This window comes from Mustela nivalis, assembly GCF_964662115.1.
Source record: "Mustela nivalis genome assembly, chromosome: 5".
NCBI lineage: Eukaryota > Metazoa > Chordata > Mammalia > Carnivora > Mustelidae > Mustela > Mustela nivalis.
The window spans coordinates 119430230-119452465 of record NC_139024.1 but is presented as its reverse complement, the minus strand read 5'-3'; the positions used below and the strand labels follow the sequence as shown (position 1 = coordinate 119452465).

Genomic DNA, 22236 nt, shown 5'->3' with positions numbered 1-22236 from the left:
CTATACCTAAACCCCCCAATTCAGAAACTATCAGTGAATATTCTTTATTTCATGGCAATTTTTATTTGCATAAGTTCAATAAGAATCTGTTCTCCCTGTAACAGGAAACATTGGTTATTTTACCAAGGCTTTGACTTCCAGTCATATTTGAGAGAGACATGCATAAACTCAGATATCACCAGACATTTTAAGGTAATGAGGTTGACTTTACGAAGCCAATAGATCCCCTTGGAAATGTTGACCTGATGACTTGCTTACAGAGTTCCTGGTAGCTTACAGGATGAGTAAAGAATGTCATTTCCTGGCAGGAACAGTAACCTCAGGATATTTGGGGGACCTCAGGAAGAGGAATTCTTCCAAATCTACAGGTATTGCAAGCATGTGTTTGGCTTGGCTTTTGGTCTTGAAAAGCAATTAAAAGTTCAATCTAGTGGTTCCCCATAAATACTTCCAGCAAAGCAGATTTTATTTTATTTTATTATTTTTATCATTTTTTGGATATTTTTTAAATTTAATTTTATTTTTTCAGTGTTCCAATATTCATTGTTTATGCACCACACCCAGTGCTCCATGCAATACATGCCCTCCTTAATACCCACCACCAGGATCACCTAACCCCCATCCCCCTCCCCTCCAAAACCCTGTTTGTTTTTCAGAGTCCACAGTCTCTCCTGGTTCATATCCTCCTCTGATTTCCCCCAACCCACTTTTCCTTTCCTTCTCCAAATGTCCTCCATGTTATTCCTTATGCTTCACAAGTAAGTGAAACCATATGATAACTGACTCTCTCTGCTTGACTTATTTCACTCAGCATAATCTCTTCCAGTTTCGTCCATGTTGATACAAAGGTTGGGTAATTCATTCTTTCTGATTGAGGCATAATACTCCATAGTGTATATGAACCACATCTTCCTTATCCATTCATCCGTTGAAGGGCATCTTGATTCTTTCCACAGTTTGGCGACCATGGCCATTGCTGCTATGAACATTGGGGTACAAATGGCCCTTCTTTTCACTACATCTGTACCTTTGGGGTAAATACCTAGTAGTGTAATTGCAGGATCATAGAAAAGCTCTATTTTTAATTTCTTAAGGAATTTCCACACTGTTCTCCAAAGTGGCTGAACCAACTTGCATTCCCACCAACAATGTCAGAGGGTTCCTCTTTTCTGCACATCCTCTCCAACACTTGTTGTTTCCTATCTTGTTAATTTTGTCCATTCTAACTGATGTAAGGTGGTATTTCAATGTGTTTTTGATTTGAATCTCCCTATGGCTAGTGATGATGAACATTTTTTCATGTGTCTGTTAGCCATTTGTAGTCTTCTTTGGAGAAGTGTGTGTTCATGTATTCTCCCCATTTTTTTTTGACATGATTATCTGTGTTTTGTTTGTTGAGTTTGAGTAGTTCTTTATAGATCTTGGATATCAGCCCTCTGTCTGCAGTGTTCTTTGCGAATATCTTCTCCCATTCTGTGGGTTGCTTCTTTGTTTTTCTGACTGTTTCCTTTGCTGTGCAGAAGCTTTTGATCTTGATGAAGTCCCAAAGCTTCGATTTCGCTTTTGTTTCCTTTGCCTTTGAAGATATATCTTGAAAGAATTTGTTGTGGCTAATGTCAAAGAGGTTCCTGCCTTTGTTCTCCTCTAGGATAGCAAAGCAGATTTTAAAATGTTTATATGACCAATAACTATTCTTGCTTAGCTTATGTAAATAATTAAACCAAGTTTGTTAAAATTGGACTTGTTTATCAAATGCATTAATATTGATTTTATTATCTTTAATAAAGAGGGTGATTATAGAGAAAAAATGTTTCAATATCGCATCTCTATAGATACTAGATTTTAATAATCTTTATTATAAAGTAGACTAGATCCTGAATTCTTTTGGCTTCCTCAAATATCTGGCTATGTGTCTCCAAATTAAGGTTTCCAGTCTTCTTTCATTCTCTTAACATCATTAAAAACTAAAATTGCCCTTTTCCCTAAATTCCCCAGAACTGATGCTGGACAACTTGAGGTCAGCTTCGGAGCAATTGCCACAAACCCCATGTCCAGACAATCCTCTGTGCCTATTACTCTACCAGCCATTCAAAAGGATCAATAAAGACATTTGAATTATAAGCCAGAAAAACCCATTTTATTCCTGCTTTCTGTTCCCACTCCATCTGAGGATGCTTCAGGGCTGACATCTGAAGAATCTTCTCACTGGCAGCACTGGGTGTGTCATTTGCTCCAAGAATTAATCTATATTTTTATTTTGTTTTCATATTAATGACTTGATTGTTTGTTAAACAAAACAGAATCTACATGATGGTTAGCAGCACCTGCTACACAATTAAATGATACTCAAAATGTCATTACATTATTAAACACTGAAGTTACACAAATGTGCAAAGCACTTACAACATTGAATGGCCTTGAGTATTTTGACAGCTGCACAGGCTGGTACATGTATCATTATAAAACAGAATGTAGGGGCGCCTAGGTGGCTCAGTGGGTTAAAGCCTCTGCCTTCAGCTCAGGTCATGATCCCAGGGTCCTGAGATCGAGCCCCACATCAGGCTCTCTGCTCAGCAGGGAACCTTCTCCCCCCCCCAACCTGCCTCTCTGCCTACTTGTGATCTCTATCTAAAATAAATAAAAATCTTTAAAAATAAATAAATAAATAAATAAATAATTAGAATGTAGTGCATATATTTCAAATTATCACCTGTATCACAAATGTAACAGGATTTCTAAAAGATATGAGCACTCAGATAGATCCTTTACATCATCCTTCCCTCTCCTTTAATGATTTGTTGAACTCTTGGAATGGAGGAGAATTTTGGTCAACTATCAAAGGTCATTTTCATGTGCTTCTTTTTTTTTTTTTTTTCATAATAATATTAACCTTATTTTGTTGTCTTTTCTTGTGTCTGCCTGGTGCTAGGATCCTTTCACTGCCATAACTTCTAACTGATAGATGTTCCTTTCTACTGAAAGAGATTCATATATGTCATCTACCTCGGATTCATTCAACTACCTCTTCCTTTCATACTCCCATAGATAAATTCCCACTGACCAATATTGGTCCATAGATAGGGACCTCTCTACACCCTTGTTCAGCAAGAAGAAGTTACAGAAGATAAGACCTTCTAGCATAAGCAACTCTAAAGAATTAAGGGTCAAGTTGTTCAAGGGAGAAAATGATGAGGAGAACAAAGGCAAGATAAATGTAGATAAAATTATATTTCCTTACAGCTTGCAGTCCATTGATACATACATGAGACAAGCAGAATGTGAAATTTCTTAAGGAATTCATGGCTGCTTTAATGTTGATGTTTTTCTAGACTTAAAGTGACCTTATCTTGACAATAGCCAGACCTTAGGATCCCATATGTCCTCTTGACATACAGAAAAGTCTTTAGAGACTTCCCTTATCTTTATCCCCAATTAAAGAATATCTAATCAGTTTCACCTCTCTGTGACAGGCCAGTTCTTTTTGCCCATGGATCCTCTCCCCATGCTATAATAATAGCAGCTTTTTGCACAAAAATGTCTCAGGAAATCTTTGTCAACAGTTGTCTTGGTGGCCACATATCAAGTTTGACTTAGGATGCCTCCTCTTCTTATTCCTTTCGTTTCCCTGGCTGACCTCAGAAATGGCTTCAGTTGACACCTCCACAGATGACTGAAATTTATATCTTCAGCTCAGTTCTCTCTGATATTTCCTCTCACATACAACAAAGGCAGGCACACTAAGCTCAATATGTACAAAATAGAACTCTCTCTCAAATCTATCCATTTCTATCTCCACTTCTACCACCAAGATACCTTCATCCTTCATATAGGTGCTCATAGTAACATCTGAATTGGGTCTTCTTTTTTTTTAAATGATTTTATTTATTTATTTGACAGATAGAGATCACAAGTACACAGAGAGGTGACAGAGAGAGAGGGGGAGGCAGGCTCCCTGCTGAGCAGAGAGCCCAATATGGGACTTGAACCCAGGACCCTGAGATCATGACCTGAGCCAAAGGCAGAGGCTTTAACACACAGAGCCGCCCAGGTGCCCCCTGAATTGGGTCTTCTTGTGTTACCTTGGCCCTACTTCAGACTGTCATCTTGCAGCAAGAGTGATTTTTGTTGTTGAAGATGCAAATCCAATCAAGTCTCATTAAAAAACTTTCTGTACCTCTTTGATTAGATTTATTCCCAGGTATCTTATGGTTCTTGGTTCTATAGTAAGTGGAATCAATTCTCTAATTTCCCATTCTGTGTTTTCCTGGTTAGTGTATAAGAAAGGAACTGATTTCTGTACATTGACTTTGTATCCTGCCACATTACTGAATTTCCATATGAGTTCTAGTAGTTTGGGGGTGGAGTCTTTTGGGTTTTCCATGTAAAGTATCATAGCATCTGCGAAGAGAGAGAGTTTGACCTCCTCATTGACAATCTGGTTACTTTTTATTTCTCTTTGTTGTCTGATTGCTGTTGCTAGGACTTCTAATACTATGTTGAACAAGAGTGGTGAGAGTGGGCATCCTGGTCGTTTTCCTGATCTCCAAGAAAAGGCTGTCAGCTTTTCCCCATTGAGGATGATACTCGCTGTGTGTTTTTCATAGATAGCGTTTATGAAGTTGAAGAATGTTCCCTCTATCCCTATACTTGGAATCATTTTAATCAGAAAGATACAGCATCTCATCAAATGTTTTTTTCTGCATCAATTGAGAGGACCATGTAGTTCTTCTCTCTTCTCTTATTGATTTGTTCTATCACATTGATTGATTTGCAAATGTTGAACCATACTTGAAGCTCGGGGATGAATCACACCTGGTCATGGTGGATAATCTTTTTAATACGCTATTGGATCCTATTTGCTAGGATCTTGTTGGTAATCTTAGCATCCATATTCATCAGGGATATTGGTCTGAAATTCCTTTTGGTGGGGTCTTTGCCTGGTTTGGGGATGAGGGTAATGCTGGCTTTATAAAAAGTGTCTGGAAGTTTTCCTTCTGCTTCAATTTTTTTAATCAGATTCAGGAGAATAGGTGTCATTTCTTCTTTGAAAGTTTGGTAGAATTCCGCAGGGAATCTGTCAGGTCCTGGGCTCTTGTTTTTTGGGAGGTTTTTGATCACTGCTTCAATCTCATTACTAGATATTGTTCTATACAGGTTGTCAATTTCTTCCTGGTGCAATTTTGGAAGTTTATAATTTTCTAGGAATGCATCCACTTCATCTAGGTTGCTTAACTTATTGGCATATAACTGTTGTTAATAATTTCTGATGACTGTTTCTATTTCCTTGGTGCTAGTTGTAATCTCTCCTTTTTCATTCATAATTTTATTAATTTGGGCCTTCTCTCTCTCTCTCTTTTTTTTTTTTGTTTTTTTGGATTAGTTTGGCCAATCGTTTATGAATCTTATTCTTTCAAAAAACCAGCTTCTAGTTTCATTGATGCATTCTGTTGTATCTCTAGTTTCTACCTCATTGATCTCTGCTCTAATCTTGATTATTTCCCTTCTTATGTGTGGGTTTGGCTTCATTTGTTGTTGATTCTCTAGTTCTTTAAGGTGTAAAGACAGCTGGTGTATTCTGAATTTTTCAATTTTTTTGAGGGAGGCTTGGATGGTTATATATTTCCCCCTTAGGACCACCTTTGCTGTATTCCGTAGGTTTTGAACCAAAGGGTCTTCATTCTCATTGGTTTCCATGAATTGTTCTAAGGTCTTCTTTGAATTCCTGGTTGATCCAAGCATTCTTAAGCAAGGTGGTCTTTAGCTCCCAAGTGTTTGAATTCCTTTCAAACTTTTCCTTGTTATTGAGCTCCAGTTTCAAAGCATTGTGATCTGAGAATATGCAGGGAATAATCTCAGTCTTTTGGTATCGATTGAGCCCTGATTTGTGACCCAGTCTGTGGTATATTCTGGAGAAGGTTCCATGTGCACTCAAGAAGAATGAGTATTCTGCTGTTTTAGGGTGAAATGTTCTTTATATATCTATGAGGTCCATCTGGTCCAATGTGTCATTCAATGCTCTTGTTTCTTTATTGATTTTTCTGCTTGGATGATCTGTCTATTACTGAGAGTGGCATCTTAAGATCTCCTACTATTAATATATTCATATCATTATGACTATTTTTTTTGATTAACAGTTTTTTTAATGTATTTGGCTGCTCCCATATTGGGCGCATAAATATTTAAAATTGTTATATCTTCTTGGTGGATAGTCCCTTTAAGAATTATGTAGTGTCCTGGAGGGAGGAGTCAAGATGGCGGAGAAGTAGCAGGCTGAGACTACTACAGCTAGCCAGAGATCAACTAGATAGCTTATCTAAAGATTGCAAACACCTGAAAATCCATCGGCAGATCGAAGAGAAGAAGAACAGCAATTCTGGAAACAGAAAAACAACCACTTTCTGAAAGGTGTTTTCTTTTTTTTTTTTTAATTATTTTCTTTTTATTTTTTTCTCTTTTTTCTTTTTTTTTTAATTTCTTCCTTTTTGAACCTCTTTTTATCTCTTTTCTCCACCCTCACGATTTTGGATCTCTTCTAATTTGGTTAAAGCATATTTTCCTGTGGTTGTTGCCACCCTTTTAGTATTTTACTTGCCCCTTCATATACTCTTATCTGGACAAAATGACAAGACGGAAAAATTCAACACAAAAAAAAAAAGAACAAGAGGCAGTACCAAAGGCTAGGGACCTAATCAATACAGACATTGGTAATATGTCAGATCTAGAGTTCAGAATGACAATTCTCAAGGTTCTAGCCGGGCTCGAAAAAGGCATGGAAGATATTAGAGAAACCCTCTCGAGAGATATAAAAGCCCTTTCTGGAGAAATAAAAGAACTAAAATCTAACCAAGTTGAAATCAAAAAAGCTATTAATGAGGTGCAATCAAAAATGGAGGCTCTCACTGCTAGGATAAATGAGGCAGAAGAAAGAATTAGTGATATAGAAGACCAAATGACAGAGAATAAAGAAGCTGAGCAAAAGAGGGACAAACAGCTACTGGACCACGAGGGGAGAATTGAGAGATAAGTGACACCATAAGACGAAACAACATTAGAATAATTGGGATTCCAGAAGTAGAAGAAACAGAGAGGGGAGCAGAAGGTATACTAGAGAGAATTATTGGGGAGAATTTCCCCAATATGGCAAAGGGAACGAGCATCAAAATTCAGGAGGTTCAGAGAACGCACCTCAAAATCAATAAGAATAGGCCCACACCCCGTCACCTAATAGTAAAATTTACAAGTCTCAGTGACAAAGAGAAAATCCTGAAAGCAGCCCGGGAAAAGAAGTCTGTAACATACAATGGTAAAAATATTAGATTGGCAGCTGACTTATCCACAGAGACCTGGCAGGCCAGAAAGAGCTGGCATGATATTTTCAGAGCACTAAATGAGAAAAACATGCAGCCCAGAATACTATATCCAGCTAGGCTATCATTGAAAATAGAAGGAGAGATTAAAAGCTTCCACGACAAACAACAACTGAAAGAATTTGCAAACACCAAACCAGCTCTACAGGAAATCTTGAAAGGGGTCCTCTAAGCAAAAAGAGATCCTACAAGTGGTAAATCAGAAAGGGACAGAGACCATATACAGTAACAGCCACCTTACAGGCAATACAATGGCCCTAAATTCATATCTCTCAATAGTTACCCTGAATGTGAATGGGCTAAATGCCCCTGTCAAAAGACACAGGGTATCAGAATGGATAAAAAAACAAAACCCATCTATATGTTGCCTCCAAGAAACACATTTTAAGCCCGAAGACACCTCCAGATTTAAAGTGAGGGGGTGGAAAAGAATTTACCATGCTAATGGACATCAGAAGAAAGCAGGAGTGGCAATCCTTATATCAGATCAATTAGATTTTAAGCCAAAGAGTATAATAAGAGATGCGGAAGGACACTGTATCATACTCAAAGGGTCTGTCCAACAAGAAGATCTAACAATTTTAAATATCTATGCCCCCAACGTGGGAGCAGCCAACTATATAAACCAATTAATAACAAAATCAAAGAAACACATCAACAATAATACAATAATAGTAGGGGACTTTAACACTCCCCTCACTGAAATGGACAGATCATCCAAGCAAAAGATCAGCAAGGAAATAAAGGCCTTAAACGACACACTGGACCAGATGGACATCACAGATATATTCAGAACATTTCATCCCAAAGCAACAGAATACACATTCTTCTCTAGTGCACATGGAACATTCTCCAGAATAGATCACATCCTCGGTCCTAAATCAGGACTCAACCGGTATCAAAAGATTGGGATCATTCCCTGCATATTTTCAGACCACAATGCTCTAAAGCTAGAACTCAACCACAAAAGGAAGTTTGAAAAGAACCAAAATACATGGAGACTAAACAGCATCCTTCTAAAGAATGAATGGGTCAACCGGGAAATTAAAGAAGAATTGAAAAAAATCATGGAAACAAATGATAATGAAAATACAACGGTTCAAAATCTGTGGGACACAACAAAGGCAGTCCTGAGAGGAAAATATATAGCGGTACAAGCCTTTCTCAGGAAACAAGAAAGGTCTCAGGTACACAATCTAACCCTACACCTAAAGGAGCTGGAAAAAGAACAAGAAAGAAACCCTAAGCCTAGCAGGAGAAGAGAGATCATAAAGATCAGAGCAGAAATCAATGAAATAGAAACCAAAAAAACAATAGAACAAATCAACGAAAGTAGGAGCTGGTTCTTTGAACGAATTAATAAAATTGATAAACCCCTGGCCCGACTTATCAAAAAGAAAAGAGAAAGGACCCAAATAAATAAAATCATGAATGAAAGAGGAGAGATCACAACTAACACCAAAGAAATACAAACAATTATCAGAACATACTATGAGCAACTCTACGGCAATAAATTAGACAATCTGGAAGAAATGGATGCATTCCTAGAAACATATAAACTACCACAACTGAACCAGGAAGAAATAGAAAGCCTGAACAGACCCATAACCAGTAAGGAGATTGAAACAGTCATTAAAAATCTCCAAACAAACAAAAGCCCAGGGCCAGACGGCTTCCCAGGGGAATTCTACCAAACATTTAAAGAAGAACTAATTCCTATTCTCCTGAAACTGTTCCAAAAAATAGAAATGGAAGGAAAACTTCCAAACTCATTTTATGAGGCCAGCATCACCTTGATCCCAAAACCAGGCAAGGATCCCACCAAAAAATAGAGCTATAGACCAATATCTTTGATGAACACAGATGCGAAAATACTCAACAAAATACTAGCCAATAGGATTCAACAGTACATTAAAAAGATTATTCACCACGACCAAGTGGGATTTATTCCAGGGCTGCAAGGTTGGTTCAACATCCGCAAATCAGTCAATGTCATACAACACATCAATAAAAGAAAGAACAAGAACCATATGATACTCTCAATAGATGCTGGAAAAGCATTTGACAAAGTATAGCATCCCTTCTTGATCAAAACTCTTCAAAGTGTAGGGATAGAGGGCACATACCTCAATATCATCAAAACCATCTATGAAAAACCCACCGCAAATATCATTCTCAATGGAGAAAAACTGAAAGCTTTTCCGCTAAGGTCAGGAACACGGCAGGGATGTCCATTATCACCACTGCTATTCAACATAGTACTAGAGGTCCTAGCCTCAGCAATCAGACAACAAAAGGAAATTAAAGGCATCCAAATCAGCAAAGAAGAAGTCAAATTATCACTCTTCGCAGATGATATGATACTATATGTGGAAAACCCAAAAGACTCCACTCCAAAACTGCTAGAACTTATACAGGAATTCAGTAAAGTGTCAGGATATAAAATCAATGCACAGAAATCAGTTGCATTTCTCTACACCAACAGCAAGACAGAAGAAAGGGAAATTAAGGAGTCAATCCCATTTACAATTGCACCCAAAACCATATGATACCTAGGAATAAACCTAACCAAAGAGACACAGAATCTATACTCAGAAAACTATAAAGTACTCATGAAAGAAATTGAAGAAGACACAAAGAAATGGAAAAATGTTCCATGCTCCTGGATTGGAAGAATAAATATTGTGAAAATGTCTATGTTACCTAAAGCAATCTACACATTTAATGCAATTCCTATCAAAGTACCATCCATCTTTTTCAAAGAAATGGAACAAATAATTCTAAAATTTATATGGAACCAGAAAAGACCTCGAATAGCTAAAGGGATATTGAAAAAGAAAGCCAACGTTGGTGGCATCACAATCCCGGACTTCAAGCTCTATTACAAAGCTGTCATCATCAAGACAGTATGGTACTGGCACAAAAACAGACCCATAGATCAATGGAACAGAATAGAGAGCCCAGAAATAGACCCTCAACTCTATGGTCAACTCATCTTCGACAAAGCAGGAAAGAATTTCCAATGGAAAAAAGACACCCTCTTCAATAAATGGTGCTGGGAAAATTGGACAGCCACATGCAGAAAAATGAAATTGGACCATTTCCTTACACCACACACAAAAATAGACTCAAAATGGATGAAGGACCTCAATGTGCGAAAGGAATCCATCAAAATCCTTGAGGAGAACACAGGCAGCAACCTCTTTGACCTCAGCCGCAGCAACATCTTCCTAGGAACAACGCCAAAGGCAAGGGAAGCAAGGGCAAAAATGAACTATTGGGATTTCATCAAGATCAAAAGCTTTTGCACAGCAAAGGAAACAGTTAACAAAATCAAAAGACAACTGACAGAATGGGAGAAGATATTTGCAAACGACATATCAGATAAAGGACTAGTGTCCAGAATCTATAAAGAACTTAGCAAACTCAACACCCAGAGAACAAATAATCCAATCAAGAAATGGGCAGAGGACATGAACAGACATTTCTGCAAAGAAGACATCCAGATGGCCAACAGACACATGAAAAATTGCTCCATATCACTTGGCATCAGGGAAATACAAATCAAAACCACAATGCAATATCACCTCACACCAGTCAGAATGGCTAAAATCAACAAGTCAGGAAATGACAGATGCTGGCGAGGATGCGGAGAAAGGGGAACCCTCCTACACTGTTGGTGGGAATGCAAGCTGGTGCAACCTCTCTGGAAAACATCATGGAGGTTCCTCAAAATGTTGAAAATAGAACTGCCCTATGACCCAGCAATTGCACTATTGGGTATTTACCCTAAAGATACAAACGTAGTGATCCAAAGGGGCACGTGTACTCGAATGTTTATAGCTGCAATGTCCACAATAGCCAAACTATGGAAAGAACCTAGATGTCCATCAACAGATGAATGGATCAAGATGATGTGGTATATATACACAATGGAATACTATGCAGCCATCAAAAGAAATGAAATCTTGCCATTTGCGACAACATGAATGGAACTAGAGCATATCATGCTTAGTGAAATAAGTCAAGCAGAGAAAGACAACTATCATATGATCTCCCTGATATGAGGAAGTGGTGATGCAACATGGGGGCTTAAGTGGGTACGAGAAGAATAAATGAAAGAAGATGGGATTGGGAGGGAGACAAACCATAAGTGACTCTTAATCTCACAAAACAAACTGAGGGTTGCTGGGGGGAGGGGGTTTGGGAGAAGGGGGTTGTATTATGGACATTGGGGAGGGTATGTGTTTTGGTGAGTGCTGTGAAGTGTGTAAACCTGGTGATTCACAGACCTGTACCCCTGGGGATAAAAATATATGTTTATAAAAAATAAAAAATTATATTAAATTTGAAAAAAAAAAAAAGAATTATGTAGTGTCCTGGGGTGACTGGATGGCTCAGTGAATTAAGCCTCTACCTTTGGCTCAGGTCATGATCTCAGGATCCTGGGATCGAGCCCCACATCGAGCTCTCAGCTCAGTGGGGAGCCTTCTTCCTCCTCTCTCTCTCTCTCTCTCTCTGCCTTCTTATGATCTCTTTATGTCAAATAAATAAAATCTTAAATAAATAATTATGTAGTGTCCTTCTGTATCTCTGACTACAGTCTTTAGTTTAAAATCTAATTTATCTTATATGAGAATCGCTACCCCAGCCTTCTTTTGAGGCCCATTGGTATGAAAGATGCTTCTCCATCCCTTCACTTTCAGTCTGGATGTATACTTAGGTTCAAAATGGGCCTCTTGTAGACAATATATGGATGGTTTCTGTCATTTTGTCCAATCTGCAACCCTGTGTTGTTTTATGGGCATGTTTAGGCCATTCACATCAAGAGTGATTATTGAGAGATATGTTTTTATTGACATCATGTTACCTGTGAAGTCTTTGTTTCTATAGATTGTCTCCATATATTTCTGTTCAATGCTATTCTTAGGATTTTTCTTCTTTTATAGAACCACCCTTAATATTTCCTGCAGTGTTGGCTTGGTGGCCACATACTATTTTAAACTTTGCTGGTCTTGGAAGCTCTTCATCTCTCCATCCATTTTGAATGTCAGTCTTGCTGGATAAAGTATTTTTGGATGCATGTTCTTCTCATGTAATGCCCTAAATATGTCTTGCCAGTCCTTTCTGTCTTGCCAGGTTTCTGTGGACAGATCTGATGTTATTCTGATGGTATTTCCTCTGTGTGTAAGGAAATTCTTTGCTCTAGCTGCTTCAAGAGCTCCTGTCTACAATTATGATTCATCATTTTTTCCTTCTGCTGTTAAGAACCCTCTTTCTCTATAAATGGCTATGTGGATGTGGGCTGGAACAAAGGCATACCTACTATCAATATAGATGTTTATCCACTTGTCTGCTCCCATTGTTAGTGCCTTGGTTAGTGCAATAAGTTCTGCACGTTGGGCAGATGTCCCAGCCGCCAATGGTTCTGCCCAGTCTCTATCTCTGTGGTCACAGCTGCCCCCGCATACCTGATTCCTTCCCAGACAAAGCTGCTGCCGTCTGTATACCAGGTGGCATCTGCATTCGGCAGTGGTTGATCCTGGAGATCGGCTCTGACTCCATGCACCTGAGTCAGGATTTCTTGGCAGTCATGTAAGGGGGGTTCCCAGTCAGGGTTAGGGAACAGTGTTGTTGGGTTTAGGGCTGCTGGTGCCTGGAACAAAATTCTGGTAGGGTTCAAGAGTTAGCCCTGGTAATGGGTCAAGCGGGCATTGATGATCCATCAATCCAGGGGTTGTTTGAGTACCCCTTCAATGGCATGTGGGGTAGTGATGTATAGTTCCTGCCCCATAGCCAGCTTATCTGCATCCTTAACCATGGTGGCCACTGCAGCAATAATTTTTAAGCATGGAGTCCATCCAGCAGCCATGGCTTCTAATTTTTTTGAGAGGTAGGCCACTGGTCTCTTCCAGGGGTCTATGTATTGAATTAGGATTCTCTTTACCACCCCTTCCTTTTCATCCACATAAAGGTGGAATTGCTTAGATCAGGCAGCCTGAAAGCAAAGCTTGCTTAAGGTCATTGAAGGATTTGTTCATGGCCTCAGTCCATACAAAGTCCTCTTTTTGTTTTGTGGCCTCATAGAGGGGCCTAACTATGTCAGTGAAACCAGAGATCCACAATCCCAGAACCCAGCCAACCCCAAGAATTCACGCACCTGGCAAACATTTCAAGGCTGTGGGATCCTCATGACAGTCTCCTTCCATGCATCTGTTAACCATCTTTGTCTAATTTTCAATTTGTACCTCCATTCTGCAGAACTGGGCCTTCTTAGCTGAAGCCCGGTATCCCAGAGTTGCTATCACTTGGAGCAAATCCTTGGTGCCTTGTAGGCTTGTTTCCTGGTCCTCTGCTGCCAATAGGATATTATCTACATATTGTAATAGAGTCAGATTAGGGTGCTTGGCATGGAACTCACAAGTCTTCGTACAGTGCCTTGTTGAAGATGGTGGGCAAATTCTTGAATCCTTGTGCAGTCGAGTCCAGGTGAGTTGGATATCAACATCATTGATCAACATCATTGATCAACCTTATTGTTATCATCATTGATAATAATGATCAACATCATTGATAATATCAATATCAAATGTTATTGATGCCCTTCTCTGGGCTCTCCCATTCAAAAGTGAAGAGGTCTTGGCTTTTTGTGGCCAAGGGCAAGCTGGAAAAGGCATCCTTTAGGTCTAGCACTGTGTATCAAGTCTTGTCTGGAGGCAAGGTAGAGAGGAAATTATAGGGATTTGGGACCGTAGGGTACATGTCCATCACCCATCGGTAAACTTCCCTCAAGTCCCGGACTGGTCTATAATAATTAGAGTGTGGCTTTCACACCAGCAGCAGGGGAGTGTTCCATGCCAACTGACAAGACTGCAGTATGCCCTAGTCTAGCAGTCGCCGGATGTGTGGGGTGATCCCCATCCACGCTGTGAGAGGCATGAGATGTTGTCAGACCCTGACTGGATCTGCCCCTGGCTTTAGTTCAATGTATATAGCTGGCCAATGTTGGGCTAGTCCCATTCCCCCAGTTTCTGCCCATGCTTGGGGAAATTCCTGCAGCCAGTGGTCAATGTTGGTCATTGGTGTTGGGGGCATTTGGTAAAGATGATATTCGTCCTCGAGGGTCATGACAAGCACCTGGATCAGGTGCACCTTCTTTATCCAGAACTTTTGTCCCTTTAGGGTGAAAACTAATTTGGGCTCCCATCTTGGTGAGTAAGTGCTGGCCTAACAAGGCATAAGGGCATTCAGGAATGACCATGAAGGAGTGGGATACCCAGCCTATGTCAAGATCCACCATTCTTTAGGTAGTCCATGAATATTGTTTAGTGCCTGTGGCTCCCTGTACCCATGAGGTCTTATTTGTCAATTTCCTTTGAGGTTGTAGTAAGACAGAGTGCTGTGCCCTGGTGTCTACTAGGAATTTAATTGGTTGCCCTTCCACTTTAAGGTTTACCCTGGGCTCAGAGAGGAGTGCTGATCCCTGACCCTCCTAGTCATCTAAATCTTCGACCTCCAAGATAGTAGCAGAGGACTTTGGTCTTTTGTTGGCACAATCCTTTACCCAGTGGCCTTCTTCCTTGCAATAAGCACATTGGTTTTTATTTAGTGTGGGGCATTCTCAACGGGGGCCTCCTCCTTACCTGTCCCTGAAGCCAACTTCTTGAGATGTCTCTGTTTTTCATATGGGTCATTGTGGTTGTGGCCAGTAGGGTCTTAGCCAGGTTCCAGGTCTGTCAGTCATTTATCATAGCCTGTTGTTCCTCCAGGCTCTCTCTGTTATTGTAGACTCTTTCTGCCACTACTATCAGATCTTGTAGGATCTTTTCTCCTAGTCTTTTTATCCTCAGCAGTTTCCTTTTAATGTCCGGAGTGGTTTGGTTAACAAAACCATAACATTGGAAGCTTTGGTTTCTGGGGCCTCTGGATTCATAGGGGTATACTGTCTGAACACCTTTATGATTTTTTCTAGGAATGCTGCCAGACTCTCCTCTTTACCCTGTCTTACATCATATACCTTGGCCAGATTGGTGGGTTTGCATGCTTCAGCCTTGAAATCTACCATAAGAGTCTGGCGATAGACCCGGAACCTCTCCTTACCTTCATCTGAATTGTAGTCCCAAGTGGGGTGAGACAAGGGGAAAGCTGCATTTATGAGATTGGGGTTCTGAGTTGGCTATCTGTCATCACCCAGGATGGACCTTCGGGCTTCCACCCAGATCCTTTCTCTTTCCTCAGTGGTAAAGAGAACCTGCAAGAGCTGCTAACAATCATTCCAGGTGGGCTGGTGGGTGAAAAGAACAGTATCTAAAAGATGAATAAGATCCTTTGGGTTATTGGAGAACTTTGCATGTTGGATTCTCCAGTTGTATAAATCACGTAGAGAATGGCCAATATATAACATCAGCTGTTTCCCCATTTCATTATGGGGGGGGGGGTGTCCCATGGTGTGGAGGGGAAGGACGGTGGAATCAGCTGGTCCCAGGTTTGGGGTTGGGGCTGCCCAATGGGTCCATCCACGTGTTCCTGCTGCTGACCCACACATGGGGGCCCCTCATCTTGGAGGGGGAGTGGCACTCCACTGGAAGCCCCTGGTGCTTCTATTGGAGGGGCATACGGGGGGTGGGACCTGGTAGGGTGGTGGAAGAATCAGATCCTCTGTGAAAGTGTCCTGAAGGACCAGGTAAAGAGGAATCTTTGGTTTGGACTCTGCTTCCTTGTCAGACTAAGGAGTTGGGTTCCACAGGGCTAGAATCTTGAATGTAAGTCCTGCTTTGGGAGGGAGAAAAGGTTTAAGCCAGGAGGGAGGGTTCTCGATCATGTTCTGCCAGACCAGGATATAAGGCACTTGGTAAGGGTGGTCATGTGGTTTTTCTCTGAAGATGACAGCATTAACCTGTAAAACAATAGGCAATTGAAAACTTCCCTCCTGGGGCCAACATTAAAGGATGGCCATTCAGACATGCAGAAAGTTCGAAACTTTCCCTTTCGTATGTCCATGCTCAGGTTATGAGCTCTTTCCCTGATGTCCGGGAAGTGGTCAACCATCAGAGACAAAGGGGCCATCTGTGTCTGTCTCATTGAATCCTCAGTCCACACCAAGACAAAGACACCAATGACAATAAACAAGAACACACTCACGCAGACAAAATCTGGCACGGCCATGAAGAAAAAACTGAAAGTAAGTTGAGGGGTGGTCCGACCACAATGGCAGCCAACTCTCCTCACAGATGAGGACTTCGTCCTCCAGGCAGGGGCAAGAGACGTCTCCCAAGACCCCAGGTCGACCACCCACCAGCGTGTCCGCTTAAGCCAATGTTGACCCAGATATAGCTTGGAATTCCTACAGGTAAAAATGCAGATTGGAGCTCCCATAAAGTATGTGTGCAAACATGTAAAAATGAGCGCAATCACCAGCAGTTGCAGGACCCTCCGGGTCGGGGTCCTGGGGGTCTCTCAAGCCCGAGAGACTACCAGAAAGCCAACACTGATACAAACACACGAGGATTTTTATTTGGATTCGAGTCCAAGCTCACGACTATCACTGGCACAGCGGCACAGGAGCAAGAGCCCCAGACCTGCCAAGCAAGGGGTTTTTATGTGTGGTTGCCAGAAGCTTGAAGGGGTTGGGGGAAGTGGGGAAATTTCAGACTTCCCTGCAGTAAGCTGATTGGCTGTTGCTGGGGTGTTTGCAGGGTTGGGTATAGTGGTTTTTCCTGTAATTAAAGTGGAGTTTGGTAAGCAGTTTTTCCTGTAACTGGAGTTCAGCCCCTGGTCACAGGGGCCTGAGATGGCTGTCGAAATTAAGATGTCTGTACTTGTGCTAACACTAAATTTGAGGTGGGATGGCCTTAATTTTCTTGGCCTCCACAGTTCTGCTGGCTGGTGAAGCTCCCTAACCCTCATGGGCACTGCTACCCAGATGCTTTCAGGTGTACCAGCAGCTCAGGGACCAAGACTCTCTCTGGCTCATTGACAGCGGTGGCTGTCCTGGGTCAGCAGGCTTAAGCCCCTGTCCCTAACCGCCCAATTCCCCCAATTTCCCTTTATGATCTTTTGCTCTTTTTGAGTGCTTTCAACCAGACTCCAAGTTAATGCTGGTCCCCTATTACAGGGCACTCTCTTATTGGGGTATTACTTTCCAATGGGTCACTTCTGGTGGCTCCCTCCCCTTTTGTTTATGTTCTGATATCAGTCCGATGTTTCCATTCCGCTTTACCTGCCCACTGGTGTCTTCTGCCGTAGTAGAGATCCAGAAATATATAATTCTAATCTCAGGCTGATTTCATGGGTGATCAGAGTTCTTTGGTAGGTAATCAGTTCACTTTAGGGGACAGGTTGAAACAGCACCTCCTCCTACTTCACCATCTTGTCCCCCTCTGGTGGATAATCTTTTTAAGGTACTCTTTGATCCCATTAGCTAGGATCTTGTTGAGAATCTTAGCATTTATAATCATCAGGGATATCGGTATAAAATTCCCCTAAGAGGTAAAAGATCTGTACTCAAGGATTTACAGAACACTCATTAAAGAAATTGAAAAAGACACAAAAAGATGGAAGACCATTCCATTTCATGGATTGAATAATAAAAATTGTTAAAATGTCTCTATTGCCTAGAGCAATCTATACTTTGAATGCCATTCCAATCAAAATTCCACTGGTATTTTTAAAAGAGCTGAAGCAAACAATCCTAAAATTTGTATGGAACCAGAAGAGACCCCGAATTGCTAAGGAAATGTTGAAAAAGAAAAACAAAACTGGGCGCATCATGTTGCCTGACTTCAAACTTTACTACAAAAACTGTGATCACCAAGACAACATGGTACTGGCACAAAAACAGACACATAGACCAGTGGAACAGAGTATAGAGTTCAGACATGGACCCTCAACTCTATGGTTAAATAATCTTCGACAAAGCAGGAAAAAATACACTGTGGAAAAAAGACAGTCTCTTCAAAAAGTGGTACTGGGAAAATTGGACAGCTATATGTAGAAGAATGAAACTCGACCATCTCTTACACCATACACAAAGATAAACTCGAACTGGGTAAAACACCTTAACATGAGAAAGGAATCCATCAGAATCCTAGAGAAGAACAAAGGCAGTCGACCTCTTCAACATCGGCCACAGTAACTTCTTTCAAGATATATCTTCAAAGGCAAAGAAAACAAAAGTGAAAATGAAGCTTTGGGACTTCATCAAGATCAAAACTTTCTGCACAGCAAAGGAAACAGTCAACAAAATGAAGATGGAAGTCAACTCACGAAATGGAAGAAGATATTTGCAAATGACAATACAGACCAACAGCTGATATCCAGGATCTATAAAGAACTTGTCAAACTCAACACACACAAAACATATAATCATGTCAAAAAATGGGCAGAAGACATGAACAGACACTTCTCCAAAGAAGACATACAAATGGTTATCAGACACATGAAAAAATGTTCATCATCACTAGCCATCAGGAAGATTCAAATCAAAATCACATTGAGATGCCACCTTACAGTTAGAATGGCCAAAATTAACAAGAAAGGAAACAACGTGTGTTGGAGATGATGTGGAGAAAGGGGAACCTTCTGACACTGTTGATGGTAATGAAAGTTGGTGCAGCCACCTTGGAAAACAGTGTGCAAATTCCTTAAGAAATTAAAAATAGAGCTTCCCTATGACTCTGCAATTGCACTACTAAGTATTTATTCCAAAGGTAGAGATGTAGTGAAAAGAAGGGCCATCTCTACCCCAATGTTCATAGCAGCAATGGCCACAGTGGCCAAACTGTGGAAAGAACCAAGATGCCCTTCAACATATGAATGGATAAAGAAGATATGGTCTGTATATACAGTGGAGTATTATGCCTCCATCAGAAAGGATGAATACCCAACTTTTGTATCAACATGGATGGGACTGGAAAAGATTTTGCTGGGTAAAACAAGTCAAACAGAGAGAGTCTTTTATCATATGGATTCACTTATTTGTAGAGCATAAGGAATAACACGGAAGACATGGGGAGATTGGGAGAAGGGATTTGGGGGAAATTAGAGGGGAGAGGAACCATGAGAGACTGTGGACTCTGAGAAACAAACTGAGGGTTTTGGAGGCATGGGGGTGCAATGTTGGGTGATTCTGGTGGTAGGAATTATGGAAGGCAGGTATTGCATGGAGCACTGGATATGGTGCATAAACAGTGAATTCTGGAACACTAAAAAGAAATTAAAAAATAAAAATTAAAAAAATAAGCATAATGTTTAGACCTAGAAATTGTCTACGAACTTAATAGAATTTTTTTTTGTATTTTACCAATATAAGATCAAATACTAATAAAAAATATTTTATTAAAAAACCTTTCTGGGGGCGCCTGGGTGGCTCAGTGGGTTAAGCTGCTGCCTTTGGCTCAGGTCATGATCTCAGGGTCCTGGGAGTGAGTCCCACATCGGGCTCTCTGCTCAGCGGGGAGCCTGCTTCCCTCTCTCTCTCTCTGCCTGCCTCTCAGTCTACTTGTGATTTCTCTCTGTCAAATAAATAAATAAAATCTTAAAAAAAACTTTCTGTAGTTTCTCAATTAATCAAAGATGAGAGACAAAATTTAACATATCTTAAAAGGCTCTATATGGTGTGGCTTCTGGTCTGCTTCTTCAGCTTTTTAAAAAAATTTCTTTCGTGTTGATCTGGGTGTACAAGTCTTCTGCCAGTCTCTGTTACTGAGAATCTTTGCTCAAGTAAATATGCCTTTGTACTGCTATCCTCTCAGTGTAGTATACTGTTCTCCTTCCTTTTTTTTTAAATGATTCCTATTCCTCTTTTAGCTCTCAATTAAAGCAGTATTTAAGATTAAATATTCCTTAACCTGGCTCACTAGCTAATGATCTTCCTTTTGCAGGTCATTTTCACAATGGTTCTTGTTATGTTTAGTGGCTAAAATTATTTTAATTCTTTTAGGCAGTTATTTCCCTGCATTTTGGTGCCCAGCCCCAAATAAGGGAACCTAGGTAAGGCAGGAAGAATCAGCACTCCTGGTGAGCAGAAAAGGAGGTGGGGGATGGTGCTGGGCTTTATAAGGTCTCCACTAGCCAACCTGCCAGCAGAACCAGCCCTGGCTTTCCTATTGCCATCATGTGTGACCCCATCCCTAAGTCCCAGCCTTTCACCAGATTTATTTCACCCTCCCCTCTTTATACTACACCCTCTCATATTGCCAGTTGTCACTGGCCTGACCCTCTGAAGTCAGATGATCTCTCATAGAAGTTTCTGCCTGTCAATCTGACCACTTTCAAATATTTTATTTTAGAGAGAGAGAGAGGGAGAATGAGCAGGGAGAAGCAAAGAGGAAGGGAGAGGGAGGAAGAATCTGAGGCAGACTCCACACAGTGCAGAGCCCTATCTGGGTGTGGATCCTAGAGTTCTGGGAGATTAAGTCCTGAGCCAAAGCCAAGAATAAGACATTTAACTGACTGAACCACTCATGTGCCCTTCAATCTGAACTTAAAAAAAAAAAAAAAAACAAACCAGAAGCCTCTGCCTGTCAATCTTATCTTTTGGAAACTTATCAAACTGCTAGAACAGAAAAAAAAAATTTGATGACACCTGGAAAAGTTTGAGTCAGAAAGTGCTAGAACTGCTGGACAGCTACCTCAATGTCATTATACTGTTCAAACCCCACTGTATTCATCTCAAGCCCTCATAAAAAGAACTCTCTTTCCCCTGTTTCCAGAGATAAGGCTTTGGAAATTATACCCAGAGATCTCTTATTTATAAAACTAAAAATGACTTTGAGCAGGAAATATACCTCATGTTGGCTTTGTCTATAAGTTATCCCTGACCTTTGCTTAGCTTCCCCTCCATCTTTTATGCCTGACCACTATCTTATCCACACTTCCCTATTCTTAAAAAAAATGCCATTATAAGTGCAGTTTCATGTGCTTATGAGTGGATTAATATCTTTCCCACTAGAATAAGTTCCATGAGAGCATAATCCATATTTAATAGTGCCCACCAGGGTGGTGCCTGGTATGTAATAAGTCATTGGTCAATGAATCAATTCAAATGTGTGTGTGTGTGTGTGTGTGTGTGTGTGTGTGTGTGTGTGTGTGTGAAATATGCAGTTCAAACTACAACCTTGGACCTCACAGAATTTTAAGAAATCTACATCGGCATTATGTTATCATGGCTAATGTAAAAGTCTCTTGATTTAATATAGCATCATAATTATTTCAGCTATAGTGTTAAGACATTACATCCCAACAGTATCTTTATAATGAACATACAAAAAATCAGTGTTTCAGTATGAAGTTTTTTTGTTTAAAATGTTGTACATTTATTTTGCAAAATATAGTGTGTGTAAAAAAAGAAAAATAAAAATAGTGAAAAATCACTAGAATTTCATCATAAAGAGGATCATTCTTTTTTTTTTAATTTTTTTCATTCTTAAAGAAGATGTGGTGTATATATACATTGGAATACTACTCACCCATCAAAAAGTGAAATCTTGCTATTTCAAATGATGTGGATGGAACTAGAGCAAATGGAACTAAGCAAAAATAAATCAATTAGAGAAAGACAATGATCTCACTGATATGTGGAATTTAAGAAACAAAACAGAGGATCCATAGGGGAAGAGAGGAAAAAATAAAACAAGATGAAATCAGAGAGGGAGAATTTTTATCTGTTGCCTATGAAATACATGGAATGAAAACTGAAGTCTCTCCAGAATTCTAGTTTCTTATTCCAACCTTATTTTCTTCTCAGAAGGAAGTGTTTGTCAAATTTCATCATTTAGATCCCACCATTTGTCATAATTTTTCACAATATCTAAATAGAATTTATGCGATTTTATACTTATTTTTTAATTGATTCACCTTAATCTCATCT

General features: G+C 40.2%; 1 protein-coding gene and 1 pseudogene across 2 annotated transcripts in view; one reads left to right on the top strand and one right to left on the bottom strand.

Annotated features, from left to right (window-relative positions):
* Positions 1–12932, bottom strand: part of LOC309865154 (H/ACA ribonucleoprotein complex non-core subunit NAF1 pseudogene) — a 47310-nt pseudogene extending 34378 nt beyond the window's left edge. The window contains exon 1 of the transcript in view: positions 12839–12932. The product of the transcript in view is annotated as an H/ACA ribonucleoprotein complex non-core subunit NAF1 pseudogene (transcript). The remainder of the gene's footprint in view (positions 1–12838) is intronic.
* LOC309865787 (endogenous retrovirus group K member 7 Env polyprotein-like) overlaps positions 1–22236 on the top strand; it is a 1143634-nt gene that overhangs the window by 425344 nt on the left and 696054 nt on the right. The gene's annotated exons all lie outside the window — the stretch shown is intronic.